At 36.4% G+C, this 26,605-nt stretch overlaps 1 protein-coding gene across 1 annotated transcript in view; it reads right to left on the bottom strand.

Moving 5' to 3' along the window:
- ADGRL2 (adhesion G protein-coupled receptor L2) overlaps positions 1–26,605 on the bottom strand; it is a 493,138-nt gene that overhangs the window by 217,483 nt on the left and 249,050 nt on the right. The window contains exon 3 of the mRNA XM_090049620.1: positions 9,414–9,455. The gene's annotated coding sequence lies outside the window, so the exon portion shown is untranslated. The remainder of the gene's footprint in view (positions 1–9,413; positions 9,456–26,605) is intronic.

The raw sequence follows: 26,605 nt of genomic DNA, 5'->3' as shown, positions 1-26,605 counted from the left end.
TTAAAGCTGTAAAATGCCTTGAAGATAAGAACTAAGTATTATATACAGGGGTATATAATTATATTCCAATATATCTGTATCTACATTAACCTCTGAGAACATGTTTAATGCTTCATTTTTACTAATAGTGTATATGCGGGAGGATTACCATTTCAACAAACATTTAATCCCATATATGTTCACACACAAATCTATACATTACAAGATAGCATTTTGGAAAAGCACAAAGGGAAACACAACTATCTAGAGAAGTCTGTGTGGAAGAGAGATCTCAAAAGCTGTTTGTTTGCATATAATATTTTGTATTATATATTGGTCTTAGGTACCTAGCAGAAGACATTTTATGCTTTGACACCGGAGATTTACCTGGAGCCTGAATCATCCTGAACACTGCCTGATCCTACTATCAGAAATCATTCTGTGATTGAAAATAAGCTTTTCCTAAATAGAGATTAAAGAACCTTGTATAACACACAATTTACATATTACATATTCTACTCCAGGTTATACCTGTACAACTCAGTTGATTTCACTGGCTTGATGAGAGCAACAGAGTGGAATAAGGCCTACTGCACTGCATTTTTGAAACTGCAGAAGGAAAGGTTAGAGTCAGTTTGTATCTTTGTTTCCATAGTACTAGATAGAAGCTTTGGGAAGTTCCAAAGGAGTTATAACTCAAAAAAATCTTCATCATGCAATGAAGTTGAATACTTTTAATTAGACTGGTTTTGCTACTGCTGCAACTGAGCTTTCAGGAAACTGTTTTTATTAAAAACATAATTACTTGTTTAAAGGATGCCAGGCTGACACCAACAGATCAGTAAGTACAACTTATCTGGATGAGATTTCTTTCAGTTGTACCTTGTTGGAAAATTGTGCTGATAAGCTGTTATTTGCCTCTTAACTGAAAGAATGACTTGGATTTGGGGAACATTGTTACAGTACTAAGAATAATGACATCACAAATCTGGAAGGTGGATGGGTTTTTTTCCCCCACTTACGACTTAGCAAAAACTTAGGCCCTAGTCTGGCAATGCATATGCTCTCAGGCGCAATTAATTCTACCAAAATCAGTTAGACTCCTTTCACAGGTGAAAATAAAGAGGGATGTATTTTTGAAAAACCTGGACTTTAATCCTAGTTTTATGAACATTTAAATATTACAAACATTTATCTCTGTGATTAGTCATAATAATGGAATAGTCTAAGTTATACATTTTGGATTATAAATGATTTTTTTTTTAACAAAAAAGGGGATTTAAGTGTTTTGTAAATACATGTTAACTTACTGATTAACAGCATCTATAGCTCAGAAAGCTGTTTTAGGAGCCTGTTTCATTAATTTAAAAAATTAGAGATTTAAAAACCTCACAATTAAAGACAAGAACCCTACAACTCCGGTACAGAACTACTGTAGAACTGAAAGTAGGAATTGAATTTGATCTTGGAAGTTGTCAGATTTTTTTTTAATTCAATACAAGTCCAACTGGCACCTGAAGGGGAAGCTAAACCAGATTCTTATGACAAGTGGCATGGGTCTTACAGAACAATATTGTTTTGATAAAAGATGCAAACATATTGGTAGGCAAAAGCTTATAGTTTTTCATATTAGGAAAAGTTTTTAAATATAATTAAATCATTATGAAAATGTTTTTTTGAACATGTTCCTTATAACTATGCATACATTTAACATAATTTATTTTCCAGTAATTCTTATAGCATCAGTTCTGCTTCTTTTCAAGTCAATTTTCCATTTTCTTCAGTAACAATTAGATCTAGCTCCATATTACTCAACCTTTGATAGAAAAGAGTCAAAGATAGAATTTAGAGTTAGAGATTCTTATTAATTGTCACTGCAAAGCAACATTTTTAATAAAGAGAAAACAGTACTCTACGTGATTCCTTATATTAAAACGCACTCCTAAGACATTTTTGTTGTGTGATTATTCAGCAACTCAGAATCAGTGGGAAGTTCAAGACTGCTTACATTTGGTCTTGTATCTTTGAAAACACAATTTAGAATTATTTGTGTAAAATTCAAGCTGAAATATCTATGGAAATTGCATTAAATCATACCATGGCTGGAAAAGGTAAGGGCGCAGTCTGGCGCAGTTCCAAATTAATATATGCATAACCCAAAAAAGTGAAGAAACTCCTTTTCTTCTTCTTTTGGTATTGCTTATGTAAATTTATGTGAAGCTTACTTCAGATAACTTTAGTGAGGTAACAAAGCCAAATCTGTTCCAACTTGTATGCCCAACAGTAAGCAGTGGACAGTAACTTTACATAGGACTGGTAATGTTTAGATTTGTCTCTGTATTCAATTCCTGTTGTTCCAGTCCTAGTAGAGACAAGTCAAATTAAAGTTTGGACATGGATTTAGATTTCCACATGGCTCATGTCTGTGACCTGCTACTTACAGTTTATATATTGTGGTATTTATTGCTAATGGAGAATCTAGTGAAAAAAAATGTTGCAGAACTTCCCATCTTCTGACAAGACCTTTTATTTGTGCAGAGGTAGCCTCGGTTGAAGAGCTGCTGTCTTCATTATTTAATTTCTTTTTGGAGATTGCAGCCAACATGATCCTGTTGAGTTTTTTTATTTAATATGTTTCAGAGCACAGAACACCTGCTGACTTCTTTAATAACGAGTTGTCCTCATTTGGCTTATATATGAAAACAGTGCAGCAGAGCTAAGTTAAGAATAACCTTTAAATACGAAGACCCATTACATCCACAAAAAAAAATAAAGCAAAACTATGTCTAGGCTACACAACAGAAATCCTTAAAATAAATTTGTGAAGGCTTTACACAGCATGGAATCCAGACAGATTTTTTAAATTGAATTCCGTTCAGAGTGAGCGCAGCTCAAAGGAATTCATTTCCATTTAGGTTCCCAGGAAAGACATAACATGTTGAGTATTTGTATTGCTATTGTTTCGAATTTAACTTGAATTTATTTAGATTTGACTGTGGACAAGAGTCAACACTGGGGAATTACCTTAAGATTGCACTCTGTTCATTTCTTTGAGAAAGATGTCTTTCAAAATGGATTGATGAAATTATATTAGACTATGAGTAAATTCCAAGGCTTGTATAGTACTAATTAGGCTCAGACTGTTCTTAGATGTGCAAATCCAGTGCCTATGATTTTGGTGAAACATCTCTATAGTCCCTTTTCAGAATTGTTCCTCGCCCCAGTTGTGCCTCTCATGTACCTTTGCTATTTCCCAGGTAGTTGTTTTCTACATGCTGTTCCCTTTCCCTTAGGAAAACACTGGGGTGAAATAGTTTTGGATGAACTCCAATTGACTTTAGTGGAGCCAAGATTTCATCCATGGTCTCAATCTTGCAGCTCTCTAGTAAGAAAAAAAAATCCTACTTGAAGTCAATGAGTCTTTCATCTGTTCAGAATGGATATTGGGTAGGACAGACTAATCATACTTTGTTTAATGTCTTCATCTTAATTATCTTTATGCTCAACCAAAATGCTCCCATCACTTCTCCCATAATTCCGTCAACTCCGGTGAAGGACATTGTTCTGCTTCAACACACAAAATTGACTTGTATGATGTACACTATCTTACCATGTCAGAATAAACTTATCCAGAACAAAATTGAAATTGAAATAATCTCATTTTTTTAGAGCTTTGGAATTATCATCCAAAATCCTTCCCCTCCCTCCCTTCCACAACTACATTTTTTAAAAATTGTTTTACTCCCTTTTAAACAGTTATTTATGTGGGATAGAGAAACAGAGTATACTAAAATGTCAGTCTTTTTGTTAATTAACCCCATTTTATGGGTAATAAAATAAGCGGTCTTTACCCATCATTAGTAATATGTGAAGCATATGTTCCCACCCACACTTCTTCCTGGAGCTTATAAATGTGGACCTGATTCTTAAAGAAGGCCCTGCAAGTATGGAAATTACATCTGCCTTGAGCAGTTATAAATAGTGCTATCTGTATAGTAGTTTATTAAATGTGTCTGTGTAATACACTGTTTATGTGAGACATATATATGTGTGTGTGTGTGTGTGTGTGTGTGTGTGTTTGGAAACATGTTCTGTGGTTCAGGATTAACATTCTGCCACATATTTTTAAATTTCTAGCATTTTCCACTAACAGTTTTGCTTCAGCAGGATTATTTCTGTGATCTTTTCTGCCTTTTCTAAATAGCCAGATTTTTATAAACGGTGGGTATGTGAATGAACGGAGTTCCTTTCTTTTCTTTTTTTTTTAATTTGTTTCACTCTGGTAAATGCCTTAAATAGAGAGCCATTTTCCATCTTTTTGTGTGCTTTTTGTTTGTTTTTTAAACACACAAGATAAAATTCAGTTCTGATTAAAGTGGATGCAACTTTCATAGACCTCCATGGGACTTGTTTCTGCTAGGCTGAATATAGAGAATACCCTTTTGTTTAACACTAGAAAATTATTTTAGAGATTTCTATCTCCTTAGCTGAACTTTTTCCTCAAGGGCTTCTTCAGTACCTTATGTTCTATCAGTTCATTCTCATAAATTTTCAGTGCTACCCAGAAAAAAGCTAAAGCTGTTTAAAGGCATGTGATAAGTCATGAAGAAAAAAGTATATATTGTTATATTTTCAGAATGAATCAAATAATGTAGTTTTAATGAGAAAAGTGTCTCATCTTTTGATTTTTGATGTTCTATACATTGTTCAGCTCAGGTATGAAAAATGTTCCCCACAAACTCCAATCTCTCTATTACACTTTTGTGATAAGCCTAGAACATCCACAATACATGTATATGAATCTGTTTTCTACCACACAAATATAAGTGAAGTCAGAAGTGAATAGAGTTGTCACTGTTCAGTGTTACTGGGCTTCAGCAGCAGAATATGTTAAGAATTTTAACTTGTTTTCATAGGCAGTGATGTTCATTATTTAATATTTAAAAGGGCAAATTTTTAATGATAATGAATTGTGGTCAATAAAAGTGTCGTAAGTTTTAAAAGAATTGTTCACAGGCCATAGTTGTGGAGTAAAAAAAAAATTCCCTTACATTAAAACCTGAAAACTGCATTTTTCGTCATTATCATCACCACAAGATATTCTTTAGATATGTCTTTTGCTGTGAAGAAAGAAATACATTTCTTTGTACTTGAATTTAGACAAACCTAAAAAAAGTTTACAGAAGACAATAGGATTGGTGGCCTATTTACAGTAGTGTCTACAGATCTGAGTCAGGATCAAGGCTGGTTTCTCTTCAAACAAAATATTAAGAAGCAGATCCTAACCCAAAGAGTTTCTTTACCTTACTTCCCTTCACAACTGCACAATATTAAGTTTTGTCCTGTATGCCTTCCAGATACTCTGGAGATGGGTGTGATATTCAGGAAACTAAACTGAATATAATACAATTCCCCTAAGATTCAGAAGCCTCAATAATCTTCTAAAATAAGAAATGATCACAGTTTCACTGCATGCTGGAGAAGTGTTTTTGCACCCTTTAGAAGAAGCAGAGTTGGACTCCCCTGTAAAGATGGTACTAGCTGGAGTTGAAAGGGTGAAATAATTGTGGCCTGAGCGTAGATCTGTTGACCATAACTTCCTAGATAAGATTTTACTAGAATTAAGGTCCCATTTGTGCCTTAAACGTGAAAAATCAAGCACTACAGTGTTGTGGAACTGCCCAGGCTGTAGACTAAGGCCTTCTCTTACATTAGAGAGCCTTCTCTCGCATATTGTTTTCTGAAACTGAGGCTTTATGGTGAGAGTGGGCTTAGAACTGCACCCTAAAGACATTTTTGTGTCTTTTTATTTTTGATGTTGTCTTATAGGCTGAAGCTAGGCAATTCACAATATACGTAGGCAGATATGATGATAGTGATGATGATGATGATGATATGTGTATACATGCATATACAGGCATACATACACACACATTTACTTCAGCCCATAGATATACATGCATTGACCTACATATCTCTATTATAGATAATATGTATACATATGTGTATATTTACTTCAGCCAATATCTCTTTCTTTTTGCTGTACTCTATATGATTATTTTTCTAGCAGGATTGGAAAAAGATGTTTATAGTCTATCTCACTTAGTTTAAATAAAAATGTTAAAAGGTGATGATCTCTTCAGTCATTACTGATCATTACTGACAAAACTATATTTTAAAATGGAGAAAACAAATGCTTTGACCTTGTGAGCTATGTAATACATTTCAAAAACAAATCTGCTACATCTCTTTGTTTAATACTTGTGATTTGCATAGTTGAACCTTGAATGCACGGTCATAAATAGTTACAGAATCCAACTTGGCATAATGCCCAGCAATGTTAGGGTGCCAGACAAAAAATCAGGTCAACCACTCATCAGGAAGCGATTCTGTCTCAACAAGGTGATGTCTAACAAAGAAGCTACAAGATTGAAGACAGATAACATATTCAGTTGCTGTTTAAAAAAGACAAGAACTTTTCATTTATCAGGGTAATCTACTGGTGATAATCAGTAGACTGAATGAACTCCCTCTTGTAAAAAAGAGAAAAGCCCATCAATTGTTTTTGCTAATTAAGATGAATATTATTCCTGTGAAATGAACCAAAAAGTTGTATGAAACCAGAATCCCAAAAGAGATCTATAATCAACTAGAATAATTGCATGGTTTTAATTGAGAGAGAAGTGAGAACTGTATTTTTGTCTTCTTGAAGAAATCATAGCAACACTAGTCTTCATTTATTAAGTTTGTTCCCCAACCTAATTTAATCTAAACTTTTTTCTATGGGTTAAGAACGTTTATGGAATTAAAAAAATCTGTATAAATGAGAAAATTGTTGCATATTTAATGAAATGTTACTCTGTGTGTGTAGTCAGCAATAATGTGAGGTACCAAATAATTTATTAACATATAGAGGGAAAAGGATCTTTTGACTGAAAACTAGATGCTGTGCTTTTTATAGTAACGTGCATTTAATCTTTATTCATTAAGCACAGCTAGAGTTAGGAATGAGAAGGAAAGTATATTTTCTTAAAGTACAAATTAATTATATTCCACAATTTATTTTCTTCAGATATCTGGCATTTATCACCCTTTTCAAAGGAAAAAAAAATCTAGGTTTATTAAAGGAAATATTATTGGCAAGCTCAATTTCACATACTTTATACAAAAGATACCCAATATGGGAATACATTTATGTTTGACTTAATGTTTATACAGTGCTAATCCATAGCCTGCATCATAATCCTGTATGTGCAAATCATTTGCAAAACCTCACATTTGAGGACGGGTACATGGTTACAATTATAACTCCTCCCAAAACATTAGCAAGAAAAAGAAAGAAAGAAAAACTGCACTATGCATCACCCTCCAATTGCCCAGTGTATTTATGTATTATTTTGTCTATATAAGACATAAAACCCTTTCAGGTCAGAGCCCTTGTCCCCTCTGTTCTGTATAGTGCAAGGCATGCTCTTGGCACAGAACCAATAACAATAATTTTATTTAACATGCAAACTTATATCTGTATTGACCCTAACCAGAATACTAGCTGAATACATTTGTTGTCAGCCTAAATGAAACATCATTTCTCTTCCCTGCCTTTCCCACTAGCCGCCTTCACAGGCTCAGCCTTAGGCTAACATGGCTTTAAGTAGACTAAAGCTGCTAGTAAACATTTACCTTTGACAATATTATTGCTTAATGAATATTGTAGAAAAGTATGCATGCACTGAAAGTGTCTGTCTGTGGCTGCAGTCTACATATGATCCTTGTGCCAAGTACCTACTGCTAATAGGCAAATATACACAAAAGAGACAGGCTCTTTGATGGTTTAATCCCAAACATACTTAACTGTCATGTAGTTAATCTTTTTTGATTAAAAATAACTCTTCAGTTCTTCTTGAGAAGTTGCTTTTTTTGTTTGTTTGTGGATAAGGGAGGTTAAATGTAGTGTCTGCTTGAAACTGTTCTCTTTTATTTGTTAGTTCCACTTTTTTTGCTTTATTCTTTAATCACAACTCTCCCCCCTCTGCCCCTCCCCCCCCCAAAAGGATCATTAGCACTGATACTTCTGAAACACCCACTGTTTGAAAGCAGGTAAACATTCCCTTATAGACATCACCAAAGCAAAGTATTCATTCATATTATCAAGTGGTTTGATCTATAGGTTACAAACAAGTTTTTCTTCATTGGTTTTCTTTTCTCTTCAAAAAACTTCACCTGCAGCTTTTACTTTCCTAGAGAAAAAAGTTTCCAAAGAAAAATTCCCTTGCCTTGTGCATTGAAACCCCTATCATCATTTTTAAAGTTCACTGCAAGCCTTGTGTCTTGCTGTGGATTTTGTTGAACACCAGGAACATCTCTGTTTGTATCAAAGACAGCAGAAAACCATCTTGGTACTCATTTAATATCCTTCAGTGTGTCTTATGCATTCATTTTTTTTAATAGTCTTTTTTCAAAAACAGGTTTTGAATTCCTTCTGGGATTAGATGCAACATTTTTTCAACTGTAACACTAAAAAGTAGGTACACTTCATGTTTGAATACGTGCACAAATGGGATATTTTCCCACTAATATTTCTTTCCAAAGAAACGGTAGTTCCACTTCATAATGGTTTTATGCTGATTTCAAAATACATTTTTATGGAATGGGAAAGAAATTATTATAAAGAAATTATTCTTTATAAAGAATATGCCCAAGACCTGTTGGAAAACATCCCTCCCTAGCAACACAGTCAAAAGATTCAGTATAGTTTGCTTAGAAATGTTATTTTTAGGGTGACCTTTAAATGTACAATGTGATGAATTTTTTCTTTTATTCGATTGTAAAAATGCCATGATCAAAGAGTAAAATAAATATTGCTTTTCAGTTATAGAAATGAGAGATAACAATGGAAACCATGTTTTTAAACAACATGATAGCATGTAGCACTCACAGAAGGAATGATGTCTACTTTTGGAAAATATACAATTCTAAATTCACAGATGCAGCAAATCCCTAGTGAAACATAAATAAAAATCAATTTTTATACAATTCAACATAGTAAAACATTCTATAGGACTCACCTTCTCTCAGTCTAAAAAGAGAGAAACACTTACTCTCTCTACTGATAAAATAAAATCATATTTATGTCTGTAGGCATGTATAAATTATACAGAAAAAACAGTACTGAATGCTCCTGGTTCAGGAATGTTTTCAGCAGTGATGGTAATTTTTGTAATTTTTTAGAAACGAATGTAATGTTCTGTAGGACTTTGTTGATGGCTTGCATCATTTGAATATTCAAATATTTACAGCTGTTAAAACCGTAATAAAATTGTAATTATCAGATTGTACATTTATTTTTAAGCAAATTGACAACCTTTTATTATAACAATTTATTTTCTGTTCTTTGAATTCAGTATTATCAGATGTAGAAATAGCTTTCTGCTTACCATTCTGGGAAAGCTGAAATTTATCATCGTGCCATAAATACCCTAGAAAGCAAAGAAAATGTTATTAGTTATTATTCCTTCATCCACAGGGATTCTAAATGTCAAACACAATGCATCAGCAGGAAAACAAAAGTAAAATGAATCTATGGTTGAAATACAGATCAATATTTTAATGCAGTTCTGAACATACATTACATATACTTATCAGGGGCCAGATTTTGAAAAACCTGCATGCATTACATGTTTTCGGTTTGGCATTGCATATGTATTAATATCTGTCAGCACACTGTTTGGAAAAATATGGACCTAGGTTCTTGGCATTCTCTTTGTACCTTTGAAAACCAGCCCCTGGACTTACTGTCATTTTTACAGTACCGTGGCTCTACAGTACAACTCTACATAGTAATACATGCTATATGACTCACTCAGTCGCTCTCAGTGGAAAGGAGAGGCACTCCTAGTTTCTCTACTGACAGAACGAAACTGCCTTACCAGTGGTAACAGAGTGACAGATCATATAAAGTACCTTGTTCTATGGAAGGCTTAAAAACATGATGCATAAAACTGACAAAAGGGTTATTACACAGAGATATAGTGTGTTAGGATTGTTTTCAACAAAGTGAAAGATGTTATTTCTTTGTTTGCTTTTCTTGTACTTATTTCAATTCCTTGGCAAATGTCATGTTTAAAAAATAATCTCTCTTAGATTTTTTGTTGAAATAATTATTTTTATATATGGAGAATTAAAGAAGGAATGGTCATTCTGTTTCCAAGGCCTTTTTCTAGTCTTTGGTAAGATTCCCACTTGTTCCAAATATTATGGCTATTTTCTTTCCACTAGAATTAAGACTGCAAATTCCTGTAAAGAAAGTTACCACTGAGCTTACAGATACTTCCCTTTTTTGGTCATTATCTACCCAGGCAGAGCTCGAGTCTCATATAGCTATCTCTGATCAGTGCCCTAAATCCTGAACACTGAAGTTTGAAAACAAGAGTCTTGCAGGATAACAGGGCCAGACTTTGCAGCCTTCCCTCCCATTAAGTAGAAATTTACTCCCACTGTTTTCAGTGTAGTAATTTGGAGACTAAGGATCTCTGCAGTAAGCAGGACATGATATGACAGCACTTACTTTTACAGACAGGTGAATAAAAGTTTATACCAAAAACCGACCAGGTCTTAAACTCATTTGTAATTAAACACAATCTATATTTTCATCTATTTAAACAGAACAGCAAAAAAAAAAATACATATTAAATGTACAAGAAAGGGGAAGCATGGGAATAGAAGATAAAACTAAGTTTTGAAAGATATGTCTGACAATTAGAAATGGAAGACTTTAAAAAAAATCACAGATGCTATGGCGTGCGCACACACACACAAAAAAGAACAGATTTTGACATGTAGGTGGAACGTAAAACTTTGCAGAAAAGGGAAAAATTCAATCTAAAGGCTGGTATGTTCCTTTCCTGTAGCCCTGGCCTCATACACTTAAGGAGAAGTGCGTGAAATACACTTGCAGAATGAATTATAGGTGTGGTAAGGGAGTGCCAGCTGGAGGAGAATTCCCCTGGCACAGGAGCAGCCTCAGTGTTGGGAGATTACTTTGGGCAGAGAAGGAGCCTTTAAAGTTCTTAGTGCCGCAGAGATTCGAAGCTGCTCCAGGTTGCAGCACAGCACACAGGCAATCTGGGTAAGGCTGCTGAAAATTGGAACAATCCCCAGAGGCTGCTCTAATTTACGCTGAGCCATTCTGGCCCTTATCCAGCCTTAAATTTGAGCATCACAAAGATGGCTTAAAGCCACTTTTACCCACTCTACTTCTGGCCTGAATATATTCTACGTTGTGCTTTCTGTGATATGTTTTACAGAATCTCCCTCTGTATTTGGCCACTGAAGGACATAATAACAAGGCATCCCTCAGCCAGCAGTATCTCACTTCAGGAAGTATTACACAAACTCTAAATGTATGTCTCAGTGCAGCCAAGTTCCAAAGAGGGAAAGGAAATCTGCTACATCAGTTCTTCTTTCTGTTCCAGCCTTCTTCCTAGAGATCCTTGCCTCTCTTTTAGCTAGATCCAAGCCTTGTTTCCCTGCCCCTCACATCTCCAGAATGCTGGCCTACCTCCCTTTGAGGCTGTACAGTTACTGTCCTTCCCATACTTGAGGAAGGACATTTAACCCCTTACAATCCCAGAGTTGAGCCATTTTAGAAACGATTTTTTCTCCCCGTAGAAATTCAGCCATTACACACCCACATTAGCAGAACTCCCATTGATTTCAAAGAGATTTCAAAACATACTTGAGAATATGTCCTTATTTGCAAGTATCTTCCCCCATGGGCCAGCTTGCAGAATTAGGTCCATGGCTCCAACTGAATAACTACTTAAATTCATGTTTAACACATGTGAGTGGCCCACTGAAATAACTGCAACTATTCATGTATTTGAAGCCAGAAGGATGTTTATATGCTTTGCTGTATCAGGGTCTAAATGTTTCACTGGATTCAACTGAGCATGCCAGCTAAGAACAGAAGTAATTAAGCTTGACAGTTAATATGAGACAGACAAGATTATTAATTTCAGAGCATCTGACCGTATTCAGACTATGATTTATTTTTTTTAAATACCTCAGTTGAAGGCTGTTACTGGGTTTTGTACTTTCACCAGCAAAATAAATGCTATAAGAGGATATGAACATGATAGCCTCAGGTTTTAACTTTGTTCTTTGTATGCCAATAAGGAAAGCTCTTTTATGTCAGATTTTATTTTTTATTAATTTTGCAATTGGCCTATGTCTTTCAGCATGAACATTACAAAGTGGAAAAACTCACTGGATCTTGTAGTTCCTGCTTGCTCATTTCACTTTCTGAATCAATAAACAGAATCAACTATTTTTTATCACTAGCTCCTGAAGAGGGCAGCACGTTCTAGGTATTACTGATTAGTAAGCTAAGACATGACAGCTCTGGCTTTACTGTACTTTAAGCAAAGAAAGCAGGGGAAAAGCCCATTCTGTATATTTTGTGTAGACAGTTCCCATGATACAATAAGCCAGCAAAAGTTCTAGGCAGTTGCAGACCAAGGTCAAAACTGTATTTGATTATTAAAGAGAACATTCAAATTAGGTACCTGCAGCAATGTATTTAGAAAGGAATCAACAAAATACCAGCAAGGAGTACTTCCATGAGGAATGTGTTTTATCTTTAACACTGTAGATAACTTTTCCTATTGGCAGTGCATTGACTATCGAAACTACTAAAGGGGTTAGATTTAATTATCTCACTTCTTGCACATTTCATCTCAATTGCTATGGCAACATCCAGTTGCCTCAGCAGCAATGTACACTTTAATCAGATATTTCCTCACTCATTTCTCTGTGCACCACAGCAATGTAGTCAAATTTACAGCCAAACTCCGATGCATCTGATAAAGTCTCTTAAGAATGAATGGTTAGGTTCCCCATGACCACCCACCAACCTACACAATACTTCCAGAGACTTTTGCACCCTGATGACAAACTCTGTGAGAGATGAAAAGTGTGCAAACTTTAACTCTTTTCTACTTTATTGATTTTATGTTATTGCTCCCACCACTCCCTTTTATACAAGCTCCCAATCCAAGGCTCTCAATAACCCTGCCAACAAGTTAACAGGCAGGTCCTCTGGTTTCTGCAAGGGATTGAGAACAAGAAACACAACAATTAGTTGAACAACATGGTTCATTCCATTTCTGCTGCTTCCCAAAAAACCTCTTATCCCTTGATTGGATACTACTTGGAGTGTGCCATAGCTCTTCAAATTCTCAAATCGAAACATCAGGGACAAAGGCTACAATAAAAATAATTAGGGGTGACAAATCTATACCTGGGATTACATTTTGAGAGGTAGATAGTGTAAAAAGTTAGTAAATTCTAATTATGGAAAGCTTTGCTATTTTAGAAGCAGAAAATTTTATGAGTTGAATGTGTGCAAACTGAGAGGGCATTTAATAGCAGCCTTCAACTACCTGAAGCGGGGTTCAAAAGAAGCTGGAGCTAGACTGTTCTCAGTGGTAGCAGATGTCAGAACAGGGAGCAATGGTCTCAAGTTACAGCAAGGGAAGTTTAGGTTAGATATTAGGAAGAATTTTCTCACTGGGGGTGTAGTAAAGTATTGGAACAGGTTACTCAAAGAGGTGGTGGAATCTCCATCCTTGGAGGTTTTTAAGACCTGACTAGAAAAAGCCTTGGCTGGGATGATCTACTTGGGGATGGTTCTGCTTTAAGCAGGGCGTTGGACACCAGGGGTTCTCAATCTTTTTTGTACCAGGACCCATTTGTAAATATTGAGGGCTATGTTGATAGGATGGTTTTCCAAAATTAAACTGACAAAGCAAATCCTTCAAACTCTACTCACACGAATAATTCTTAAACATACAAATAGCCTATATATATATATGTACACACACACACACACGACTATCGAAACATATATATATATATATATATATATATATATATGCTACTCATGTTTCAAAGAAACCCGTATATATATGCTCTACTTCTGTTTTAAAAGGTTTGCAGGATTGGACTTCTAGAGCCAAAGTGGCTACTTTCCCTGCAACATTTATTAAAGAACATTTACAAGTTTTAATAGAGTAGTTATACAGCATTTAAGCTATGGGGAAAGCAAAGATCATTTAAAGTTCAGAGTCTGCAGTCTTTTACTGAAATTGAAATGCAAAAAGCATTTATGCCTAAAAAATTCCAATGTCAGTTAAAGATAATCACAATGTTTTCCATATAAGTTGTTTCACTTAAAGAATTCATATGAAAAGTGATTCATTTGAGTTCAATAAACCTATGTTGATTTCCACCAGCTAAGAATCTAGCCCATAATCTTTATGGTATTACTTTTATAGCACTGTAAGTATTCATGACCCTGTACAATTAGGGAACTATGCCAAACTAATAACAGGTTCCCTGACCTGAACAGTCTATATAAAACTAGAGGCACAAGTAAATAAAATATGATACAAATGAAAAAAGAAACTTGTCTCCTAGTGCTGGGGCTCAAGGAAAGCATGAAGATGCAAGTAGGGGAAGGAAATGGTCAGATGAGAAAGATGGCAAATGGTAGAGAAACAGAGATGTGGGAAGGACAAAGGTAAGGTCTTTGTCATCACTGCATACACCTGCAATGTTCCTATATCCTCACTCTGTTACTAAAACATATGAAACATTATTTTCTCTCTTGTCTTCCTATCTCCAAGTATCATTGTAAAATTAAAATAAAATTAAAATAAAATTAATGGGGAAAAAAGTGCCTGGGAAACATGTACCTATAAAGTGGAAGAAGAGGGGAAGCTATTTATGAAGAAGTCAAGAGGACATCTAGATTAATGGCACAGACAAATTAAAATCATAACCTCATTAATTTTTTCCATTGAAAGTCCCTGCATTAATTAAGGGACACCATCAACTTGAAATCTAGTAAATTTTTCAAAAGCCTTCAAAGTTGTTTTAGTAACTATTCATTAAATTGTTGTGGTTTTACAGTTAGACCTGACTGCAAACTTTTGTTCATATGCTCAATGTTACTTATTTATTTAATCCCATTGAATTCAAAGCAGTAATAAATTCAAACTGCTCAAGTAAGTAAAGTGAAGTACACACATAAGAGTTCACAGAATCCAGGGTATGATTTTGTATTCTTTTCTTTATATTTTTTGCTCTCTTTTCCTTTATCAGACTGGTATAAAAATAGGAGAACTCTACAGGCTATACAGTGAAATCAGTGAACCTGATATATACAAAGTGCTGCCAAATTTACAAAGTATTTTTTTCTATCATTCACATAGTAATCTTAGGTCTTACCTGTAATAACAGTAAGTAAAAATATTTGCAGACAGAAGGGTGATTTTTAAGCTGAGTGTCTCTTTACAAGGGAATGCTAGCCATATAATAGCCTGCTTAAACTAGAGCCTCAAATTCTAAATGCAGTTCTCTACTGGTTCTATATGTGGGTTAGAGGAATTTCTATAGGTGTCTCTTGAAGCTAGAGTCTAACCCCTATTCAGTTCTATAGAATCTGTTTAGAAGGGCAAGCCAATAGATTTTTTGTGCTCTGCACATATGGTGAACATACGCTAATCTCTTTCTTAAACCTTAAGAGAAGCAGGGAATAGAACCTGACTAGTTAATGGTTAGGAGGCACATTTTAGGAGCTCCTGCTTGATTTTATATAGAGAGAATTTATACATGCTTTTACTATAGTACAATGCTCCTTAAAGGGATTATTAAGCTGTTAGACAAATTAAAATTAAACAAGAGGTAAAGGTGCACTTGAACTAAAAACTGTTTAAAAATGCCCACAGGCAAGGCAAAAGTCAGCAGCAGAAGTTTTTCCAACTGCATGTCTCCATGAGCAATTTGGGCCTACTGCCTGTTCTCCCACTTACACTGCAGGAAATGATTTGAAAAATGCTCAAATCAGGTGCTGTGAACTCCAAGCAGAAAGACATGTGAAACACTTTTTTTGCCTGCCCTCAAGACAAGAAATGGAGGAAATTGCTATTCAGAATCTAATCTGAAGGACTGAATGAGAAAAAAAGAATACAGCACAGAAACTGTAAAGGACCGGAGACCAAATATCTAATGAGAGGCAGCTCAGTATCCCAGCACCATCGAGAATCCCGGAGAATCAAAGGAGTCTGACGTGTTAGAATAGTTGAGATTCCAGTTGATGAAGAAATTCAAATTTGATTCTCTTTCTTTAAAAGTCATATGCTGATATACTTCCTAACAGTAAGTGCCAAGGATTCAACTTAACTTGTAAGGGTCTAGTAGATTTCAATGAGGAAACCCAATGTTAATACCATATTTACTTGAATGCAAGACAAGGGGAGAAGCTGCTGCAGTTCAGGCTCCAATCTTGGCTTGGGATCAGGGTCAGAATCAGAGTTGCAGACACTACCCCTTGACACCTCCCCTTCCCCCGCCACTGCTTACCTTCCATCATGGCTCCAGCTTGGCTATGGTCAAAGGCAGTTGGTAAGAAGCAGATAGGGGGAAAGTGGTGGAGGGGCAGGGGTCAAGGCATGGGGAACAGGTGCCAAGGTGGGGAGGGCAGGCTCCACAGTGGGGTCAGGCACCCAGGCACACAGGCATGAGGAAGCAGGCAGCAGCGGGGACAAAGGGTTGGAAGAAAATGGGCAAAGGATGGAGTCAGGCCATTGACTTGTCCTTTACCTGCCTGCCTTTGGGGACAAATTTAAGATGAACTTCCAATAATTAGATTCTATATATGGAAAATTCTAACAAACTTATATATTTTCTATGTATTGAATCTTTAATTACTGGGGGAGGTCATCTGAAATGTTAAGTCTTTTTGGATTCAAGTAAATACGATACATGTAAGCAGTGATCAAAAGGAATGCAAGGAATGCACATTGTTCACAGTGATTCAATATTCTGGCTATTGCAATCAAATCTTTAACTAGTCATTCAGGCAACAATATATATATATATTACTGATATTCATTTGTATGTGTTAAGGCTAAGTTTGGGCATGCAAATAAAGTTCCACATACTGGCAAAAGGATTTACCTCCAAATGTTAAAGGTGTATTTATACAGACTGGCAGACAGAACTTTTACATTCAAGGACAGACTATTTCACTTGAGCCTAACCTAGTCACACTGGCTACGCTGAAAGAGATTGCCATGCAGATAAAATAATGACTTGCATTCTGAAGAAGTGACAGTAATCAGCAATGGAGATGAAGGAAGCTAGATAGCCCATCACATTGGTAACAGAGTACAGAGGACATAAACTTATTTCATCAGGTGTTGCCATATAGAAACCCATTGAGCTGATACCTTTTGAACCAAAAATACCAATGGTCACATTTGTGCAAAACCATGCTCAAGCTAATTAACCTCCCTGCAGCTAAAGTGCACTTAAGTTTCAATAAAGTGTCTACACTGCTTCCAGTTTGGGTTCCAGTGTGCATAGAGCAGCATAGCTCTTCTTATTTCCCTTGACCTCTTTCTGCCAGAAAGGCTGCACACTAGTGAAACCTCTATGGCCATTGACACATTTATATTTGTTCTGTGGACATATTTCAACAACACTTTATTGATAAAGTTTTCAAAAAATCTGGATCATTTCAGGACATAAGGATATGATTTGGCCTCATTTATCTCCACTTTATAGTGGTGTAGCTTTATTTGTCCCTGGACTTACTCCTGATTTGCACTTGTGAGAGAAAGTGGAAGTCAGGACCTTTCATTTTGTATGTATGGAAACTTTATATCATTGAATTTTATTTTTTGCATAGCCCAGCTGCTAAATAACTAAAGGAAATAGCCAATTCAAAGACACTGAAAATGAAAACAAAGGAAATATTGATGCCTGAATTAAAGGTAGTGTATCAAGGAGAGATGTGGCTTTCTACTGGCAAAAAGATAAATTAATTCTACTTTGTGCTGATGTACGCTTTGGCTCAAAGTTCTGTTTTTGTAATCTAATTGTTATACCTAATCTACTTGAAGCAAGTAGCCAGATTCTGATATCATTTGTTGCTATATGAAAAGGGAAACAACTTATATACAAGAATGTGCCTTTCCCTCGGAAGAGAACACCACGAGACAATATTAATCTGAAATTAATAATAGCATCAAAGGCATTCTGCTTAAAGTGCTCTTCTCCTCTCAAAAATGCCTCTGTAAAAATGTTCCTTTTTTCAGCATATCTGCTCTCTAGACAAAATCCAAGTCCTCCTGAAGTCAATGGAAAGACTTGCTTCGGGATCAAGCCCCTTGCATGCATTCAGATTCACATCTGATTACTTCAGGGAAAAAATGCTTTTGACATTTTTTTATGGCAGAAAAATCGTAGACTGGCCCTTTAAGAGCCCAGATTGTGTTTACAGGGTCAGAAATTAAAAGCAATAAATTGGATTCTTATTAATAAAACTATGAATATCTAATATGGAAATTACTGAGATGTGGAGCCTTGGTCTGCCATTGCCACAGTCATTTTTTAAAACAGAAATGCACTAAACTGGTTCCGTATATGAAACAATTCAATTGTTTGATTATTGTTGTCTTACTGCTTATGAGCAGAACACATTTAATAAATGTAATTGTACCATTTTTGCATGTCCACATAATATACTCCTGTTGCAATATTACTATTGCTTTTTTGGCAATATTTGAAGTGTGCTGTGGGCTGATGTCTTATTTATTATATGCAATGTTTAGAAAGGCGAATTTGCTGAAAGAACCTTGAAAAATAATGGGTGTGTGTGCATGGTATGTGTATAGTAAGGCTGGGATTTTCAAAGACATTAGGGGTCCAATTATTATTGAAATTCCATGGAAGATAGGCTCCTTTGGAAATCCCAGGCTATGTATATAATAGAATTTCTCAACATTTATTCATCCATGTACGTTAAAGTAAAATCTCAGTGTTATCAAGTACCCAACACATAATAATAGGCTTTGCAATTTCCTGAATGGCTTTTACCAGTAGTATTTGTGCCTCTTTCTTTCTCCTCCCTTTCCTGTGTACCTCCTCCTCCCTATCTTCCACTCCCTCTTCTTTAAGCCTTCCTAGTAACCTGATGGATTTGGCAGCAACTGGGGTCATCATGGTGATCAATGACTTTTGCCGTTGATCACATTGAATAGATTCATATATCTTTGGCATGCCATCACAAGCAGCTCTTCTACTTAGCCTGCCAGCTTTCTGTCACCTCAAGGATTCAAAAAAGTTCAGAGACAGTGTGAGAAGGTTACATAATTCTGTCAAAAGATCACTTCTTTGATTATTTTTTAATCTTATAGATCCCCAGGCCTACCCCTTTGGGGTCTATTTAAGACTGAGAACTGTCAATATGCTACATATCACAACACTGCAATATAAAGATTAATATATAAAATACTTTATATTCCCTTTCCTTACTCAGAATAGCAGGAGCCTGCACTCATTTCTTTTATGAAAAAAATACTACATAACAATGAGGAGAAGCTACAGCTATATTTGTGTGTGTGTACTTTAGTTGTGATTCAAAACACATCCCTATAAAATGTCTGATATTATTATATCTCATGTTCTTACTCTCTTATATTTAAATATGCTGCACTCAATTTATAAGACTAAAAAGTAACTTGAAAAGCTAGGATAAAAATATTCACGATTTAACAGCTTTACTTGGAAACTAAAATACATTTCACTGAGTCATTAAAAGGACACTTGGAACTTGAAAGTCACATTCTCATCCAAAAATGGTTAGATCAGTATAACTGAAGGAGATTAGAGAATTTCTTTTTTATTTTGCTCTATTTTTCGCTTGTTTAGTTACTGCATTTCAGCACTTTGCATGTAGTGAATCTCACTGGTTTGTTAATGGTGCAGGCTGTCTATTGGAGAAAGCAGCTGAAACTGAAAATGAACAAGTAGACAAAGAATGAGAATTTCTCCAGTGCAGAGGGCTAACACAAAGCCAGTGTGCTACTAATGCCCTATTTCTTCAATTAATTTTTAGTGGTGCATAGGCCTCTGCCTGATGCTTTATACTGGGGTAAATTTCTTTAGAAAGAAAGTGAAAAGGTTAGCTTGAGCATGTTTGATGGTGCCCACTGGTCTTCCCACAAGGCCCTTCAAAACATCAGTGGGGGTGGGGGAGTGGAAACTCCTTCTACATAGTAGAGGAATTTTTGGAAGAAAAATCATAACATTGTGTTTGAAAGATTTTGATTTTTCTTTCTTAAATATTAGGTAAAAAGAAGTCAATTGATGGGGTCCCTTCCTTGATTCACTTCAAAGCTTTACAAGATCTCCTTGTCAAATGAGGCTACTTTTAAAACTTATATAGCAAAAGGTGTAAAACTCCAAAGTGGATTTGCATCACCAGGTCAATTGGTCACTTATGCAACTTGCATGGTTATACATATTCGTATTTGTAAAGACTGAAAGGGAGAATTCAATTTCTTTAGCACAATTTTTTAAACTTGAAATTAAAGTTCATGGGATGTCCATCAGTGCTAGGTACTGATCTAGCCTCTTTTACAAATAACATCTATCATTCAGATGAAAACCGAGCTGATGTGTCCCTTTAAATTACAACTCCAAAGCTGAGACACATCCGTGATATCCTTTGGCACATTAAACAAACAGTTACCGAAATGGAATGCATCTCCTAGTGTGACTTAAAGGACAAATTTGTTTTTCAATTGATATAATCACTTTAGCTTTCCAAATATTATCATCATTCTTTTTCATAGATCCCTCTTCCCCGCTTTCTCTCTCTGTCTCACACCCTCAAATTAATCCTTTGTTTGAATGATTTCATATGGGAAGAGAAGGAAAGTTGTAGAAGGAACAGCTGCAGTATGTCTGATGTGGCCGTTTGCTTTCGGTCTATGTCCTGCTTTTTTCGGGCCAGTTGAGGTGCTTAGTAACCCTTAACTCATCAAGTGCACCACTAGGAAACTGGGGAGCTCAGTCCTTCCAGCACAGGGGCGGGCAATTATTTTGAGCGGAGGGCCAATTAATGAGTTTTGGCAAGCCATCGAGGGCCGCATGATAGGCAGCCAAGGGAAGATAAATATTAATTTGCTAAATTTTTTAGGGGCCCCATGGGCTGGATAGAATGGCCTGGTGGGCTGCATCTAGCCCCTGGGCCGCATTTTGCCCACCCCTGTTCTAGCAAGTGCCCAGCTGCCCATAAGATAATGCTCACATAGCGAACACTGTAAGTGATGACTGTTCATGTTTCATTGACTAGGCTTTTGCATACATTTGAACTTTTCCATTACAATTGTTTTTTTAAGGGCAAAGAAGAGGTATTTGCCATGACTGTCACTCAGCACATCAATCAATATAGCTCTGCCACCCAAAATGTCTGGCAAAGAACCACATATCATAATTACAAATGCACAAATGCATTGGACTACTACAAAAACTATTTTAAACTGTGATAGCTGTTCAAATAGGGACTCATTCATAGTCCATGTTCAGAAAGCTGCCAGATCATTGTGGGCACTGTTTTAATAAAATAGTACCAATAAAGCTATAAACAATCACAGAAGAAATTGTTAAAAATCAAAGCTTGAGTTATTAATTATGCCACCCAAGTACAAATTTACTTATTCACAGTCTGGCTGAGGTACTGTATGAGAAACTTTAACAACTTTGCATGCTAATTAGGATTACAGATTCATGTCTTTTACTAAATGTGTGTACAAAGTCATGTTAAACTAAGTTGCTTATTTAACATTTCTCAAGCTGTTACCATGCAGGTAAGCTGCTTATTTGACATTTCTCAAGCTGCCCTTCGCACTTCTCTCAGATAAGCATTTATGATTTGTCTAGGCAGCTGAAGTAAATATTTAGTCCCCAATCTTCCAATTGGATCAGGGTAGGCACCCACCTGATTGATGCCCAGGCACAGCTAATGGAAGGATTAGGGCTTACGGTAAATGCATGTAGCAAGCCTTTCCATTCTTGTGAATACCACATATGATAGTATTACAAAAGCAACATCTTTAGATTCTTTTCACGTTTGCTGTTGTTAGTAATAAAATATGAAGGTATCGTTGTTGAATAATGGGACTGTGATACAGCTAATAAGCGTACTGGGCACAACTCTCAATACATTACTACTCATGAATATAAGGCAGGATCCAGGACCCAACAACTGAATTGTGCCTCATAAAGATTGCTCTTTGGTCCATGATTCTCTCAATTCCCCAAAATATTAGTAATTTGTTTGTGGGATTTTGATAGTGCAAGACAGCAAGTTGGTGCACACAACGTGCTTCCCCGGTCAAGATTCCATTCACACTTGCTGCCTATTTCCTACCCAATTACATGGGAGAGGAAATAGAGAGAGTTCTTTCAAGGAAAGTGCTATCACATACCATAGGGACGTGACCAGTCCATGCAGGAGAGGGATTATTTTTACATCCTCTCTCATGTACATAGAATCACAGAAAATTAGGGTTGGAACGGACCTCAGAGGTCATCTAGTCCAGTGTTTCTCAATCCAAAAGTGGGCGACAAGAATATATGAAAGGGTTGTGAAGTCATTAAAAGGACCAAATGGATCAACAGACTTTAAAAATTGATTTTCCTTTAAAGGGCCTGGGATGGGGGGGCAGTGGCTCAGGAGTCAGGGGCACTGGGTCTGGACTGGCTATTGATATTTAACAAGTGGGTCCTGGTACAAAAAGTGTTGAGAGCCACTGACCTAGTCCAACCCTCTGCTCATTCCCAACTAGATCATCCCAGCCAAGGCTTTGTTTACCTGGGTCTTAAACTTTTCCAAGGATGGAGCTTCCACCATTTCTCTGGGTTACCTGTTCCAGTGCTTCACCACCCTCCTAGTGAGAAAATTCTTCCTAATATCTAACCAAAACTTCCCATGGTGAAACTTAAGACAGTTTCTCCTTGTTCTGTCGTCTGCCACCACTGAGAACAGTCCAGCTCCATCCTCTCTGGAACCCCCCTTCAGGTACTTGAAGGCTGCTATTAAATCCCCCCTCAGTCTCTTCTTCTCCAGATTAAATAAGCCCAGTTCCTTCAGCCTCCCCTCATAGGTCATGTGCTCCAGCCCCTAATCATTTTCATTGCCCTCTGCTGGACTTTCCTTAATTTGCCCTTTCTCCAGATGTAGCTTCACCAGTGTTGAATTGAGGGAGATAATCACTTCTCTTAATCTGCTGGCAACACTCCTACCAATGCAGCCTAGCATGTTGTTAACCTTCTTCACAACAAGGGCACACTTGCTGGTTTATAGCTTACTGCCTACTGTAACTCCCAGGTTCTTTTCTTTAGAGCTGCTGCTTAGCCATTGTCCCCAGCCAGTACTGGTAAAAGCCATTCATCTACTATTAACTTTATCTTAAGAATATATTGAAATCCATTTGATTAAAGCTATGTAAGTTCTCCAAGGTTTTTTCATATTAAAAAAAAATCATGTTTTCAAGCCTATAATTTCAGAACAATGAAATCTTTCCAATGACATGGTAACCCTGAGATATGTCTTTGCTTTTTGTAAGTGGACAGCAAGATCATATCTAATACATACATGCATGTCAGTATAGCTATAATACAGTGACTTACATTTATATATGAAAACTTATAATGACTTACAGTCATAGAGCAGCTTTTGTCTAGAAAGATCCCAAAACACCTTGGAGTGTATAGGCCAGAATTTGATTTAATCCAGCAGAAAACCTAAATCATAAACCCCTTCCTGATCACCAAATTAGAAAGAGCCCAAAGAAGAAACAGCATATGCTTGTCTTTGGATTACATCCGATGAAAGTCTAAGAATTCCTCACACTGCACACTGAAGTTGAGATGTCATCTAAAGATATGCTTATCTGACACACAAAAGGCTCTCATTTATACTTCTGTTTGAAAATCCAAAGACAACAAAACAATCTGACACACCTGTTCTTTCTATGTACACTGCTCCCAGTTGTAAAGATACAGGTTCTCAGACTAGTAGTAATGTTGTAAAGCTCCTCCAGAGAACCAGCAATTAAGCAGGGCGTTTTCAGAAAGTCCTTAGTCCACTGCACTGCCAATATAAATTGCTCCAGCAAGCATTTCCTTCACACCCAGTCCCATTTCTTGGCATTATGTAACTATCTTACAAAGAGGCTTTATTGAAGCAGGGCCTGTTCTCCATCAAGGATGAGGGAGCACAAGTTCTTGCTTTCTAAACACACATGTTTGTGTTGCAAGTTCTAAAGTGACACTGGGTGTGTCTAGTCAACATGCTATTGCACAGTGGTTACTGTGCATTTACAGGTAGTTCTCAGACTTACGACACAATTGGTTCCTGAAACCCACATCTTAAGCTGAAATGTTGTAACTTGGAACCGATTTTCCCATAGGAAACAATGTTATAAATGAGGGATTGGTTGCTGAACCAAGGCCCGATACCCTATTTTCACCAAAATTAACCCAGAATTATGTACTCAATCAATTATAGATGAGTAATATAGCTACATTAATGTATTTATATTGTAAATAACAACCATATTGATTTGGAAGGACTTCTTTGAGGAGACTTTGCTGGATGTTTTGCAGGGCTCTTGGTTGGACTTTTTGAAGGGTTCTTGGCTGGAGTCTTCACAGGAGTCTTGGCTGCAGGTTTTTCTGGAGTCTTGTCTGCCTTCTTAAAGAAAGTGTCCAATGAAGTTTGAACAGACGCTTTCCAGGGAGCTGGGCGATGCAGTGAACGTGTTCACTAGCATGGCTTGGCATCAGATCAAGTGTTGTAAAGTCAAAACTGATGTCAGAAAGTTGAAACAGGGTGTCAATCTATAAATGTTGTAAGTGTGAAACATTGCAACTTGAAACATTGTAAGTTGAGGACTGCCTGTATCTACTTAGTACTTACTAAAGAAGTACTAAATAAATGTGCAGTAACTAAAATTACTTCACAGTAGCACTGGTGAATGCTTTTTATGTGATGCTACTGAGCAGTAGCTTAATAGTACTGTGCAGTAGCATCTCAGCATGGTTTATGAAAGCTGTGTGAAATATGAAAAGCTGTATGAAAAAAAAAGTAGACAACCCATAATAAATGTTGCAAAAAACAATATAAAAAAGGATTTTGAAGTCTTTCAGCCAACTCTAAAATTCTAAAGCAAAATGTTTGTCCCTTGGAAATCTGGCCTATTTAGGAACTCATTAAAGGAACAGATTTACCCATTCTCCCTTTTCTCACCCATTCATGACCAGCCTGCATTATACCCTCTCTTCTTTTTTAAGTCTCTTTTTTCTGAACTGTTCTCTTACCTTCGCTTTTCTACCTCCTACCTTCCCTCTCCTGCCCACTTATGTCCCCTCCTATCCCCTTCTCTGATATCAGTGATATCATTTTTATGTAGTTTCAGTCTTTCCCAAATGGGAATCAAGTATTAGGTTCCTCCCAGTATTATAAATATAAAGAACATAACATTATAGATAGGAAGCAAATTGTTATTCTTAGTTTCAACCTTTTTTTTATGTTCAGCTCTCTCTTTCCACTCCTCTCTTTTGCACTTGCATAGGACTATTAGCATCTCCACTCTGCTAGATTGTCTCTTCATTATCCTCCTTTTTTTTCTAATGCTTTCACTCAATCCTGTCCTTAATCCTATTCCTTTCTGCTTCCTTCCTGAATATACCAACTCAGAATAGTCAGATTAGAAAAGGTGCAAACCCTTATGTGAGCACTTAGGACATTTATACACGTGCTCCAGAAATATGTGTGTATGTGTGTGTACGGGGATGCTTTAATTAGAGAGGCTTCAAGAGCCGCTCTGGTTAAAGTGCCCGGATCATCTTGTGTGTCAGTATCCCCACACTGAAAAATGGTTGTGGGGGTGCTTTAATAAAAGTGCCCCCACTGCCATTTTTCAACATGGGGATGCTAATACACAAGATGATGGAGTCTGCTGGAGTGTGGTAATTACTACATTCCAGAAAACTCGATTAATTACAGTGTATCGGAGGAGCCTCTCTGCATGTGTATAGCTGCCCTTAGTTTAGGAGTGGCCAATTTTGATTTAACTTAAATCTGTGTCTAATCAATTTAAACTTAACTGAAATAAACCAACCTTATACCAAACCAAGAGCATTTGCAAAGGTGCTTGTAGATAGAATTGAGCTCTGGCCAAGCCAAAGGGTTTGGACAGACTCTTAGAAAGAAATGAAAAAAAAACCTTATTATAAAATGTATTTCCTCAGAGTCATAAAACCACTGGCAAGATTGAGGTAGTGTTTCTGTGACATCAGATTGAGCAAATCCATCAATCATTTTCAAACTGATGATTTGCCTTTTGGCTTTTTCTACTTACTTATGAACAACACATATACTGCTTTTCTATAGTTCCAGAGAATTCTTAGTGAGGATATTATCTACATGTGGATTATGCTTTATTGTATGGTATATTTCAATAATAATTTTATCTGTCCTGAGCCCACTGTGGTATTAAGGTATTTCTTTGAAAGAGATCTGTCAGCAGTGAAAACCCCTAGTGTTATTTCTTATCCCTACTTTTCCTTTTAATAATTATATGGCATTACGTATCAATACATCAACAGTATTCATCTCATTAACTTTCAGCATTACATGGTGATCTCTTCCCATGAGACACCAAATTGGTTTGGTCCATAGACAACTCACACTGCAGAGGTTTTTTTG

Source organism: Crocodylus siamensis, chromosome 5, assembly GCF_052110815.1.
Source record: "Crocodylus siamensis isolate JL-2025a chromosome 5, ASM5211081v1, whole genome shotgun sequence".
NCBI classification, from domain to species: domain Eukaryota; kingdom Metazoa; phylum Chordata; order Crocodylia; family Crocodylidae; genus Crocodylus; species Crocodylus siamensis.
Note: the sequence above shows the minus strand (reverse complement) of the source record. Positions and strands in the feature narration are given on the sequence as shown.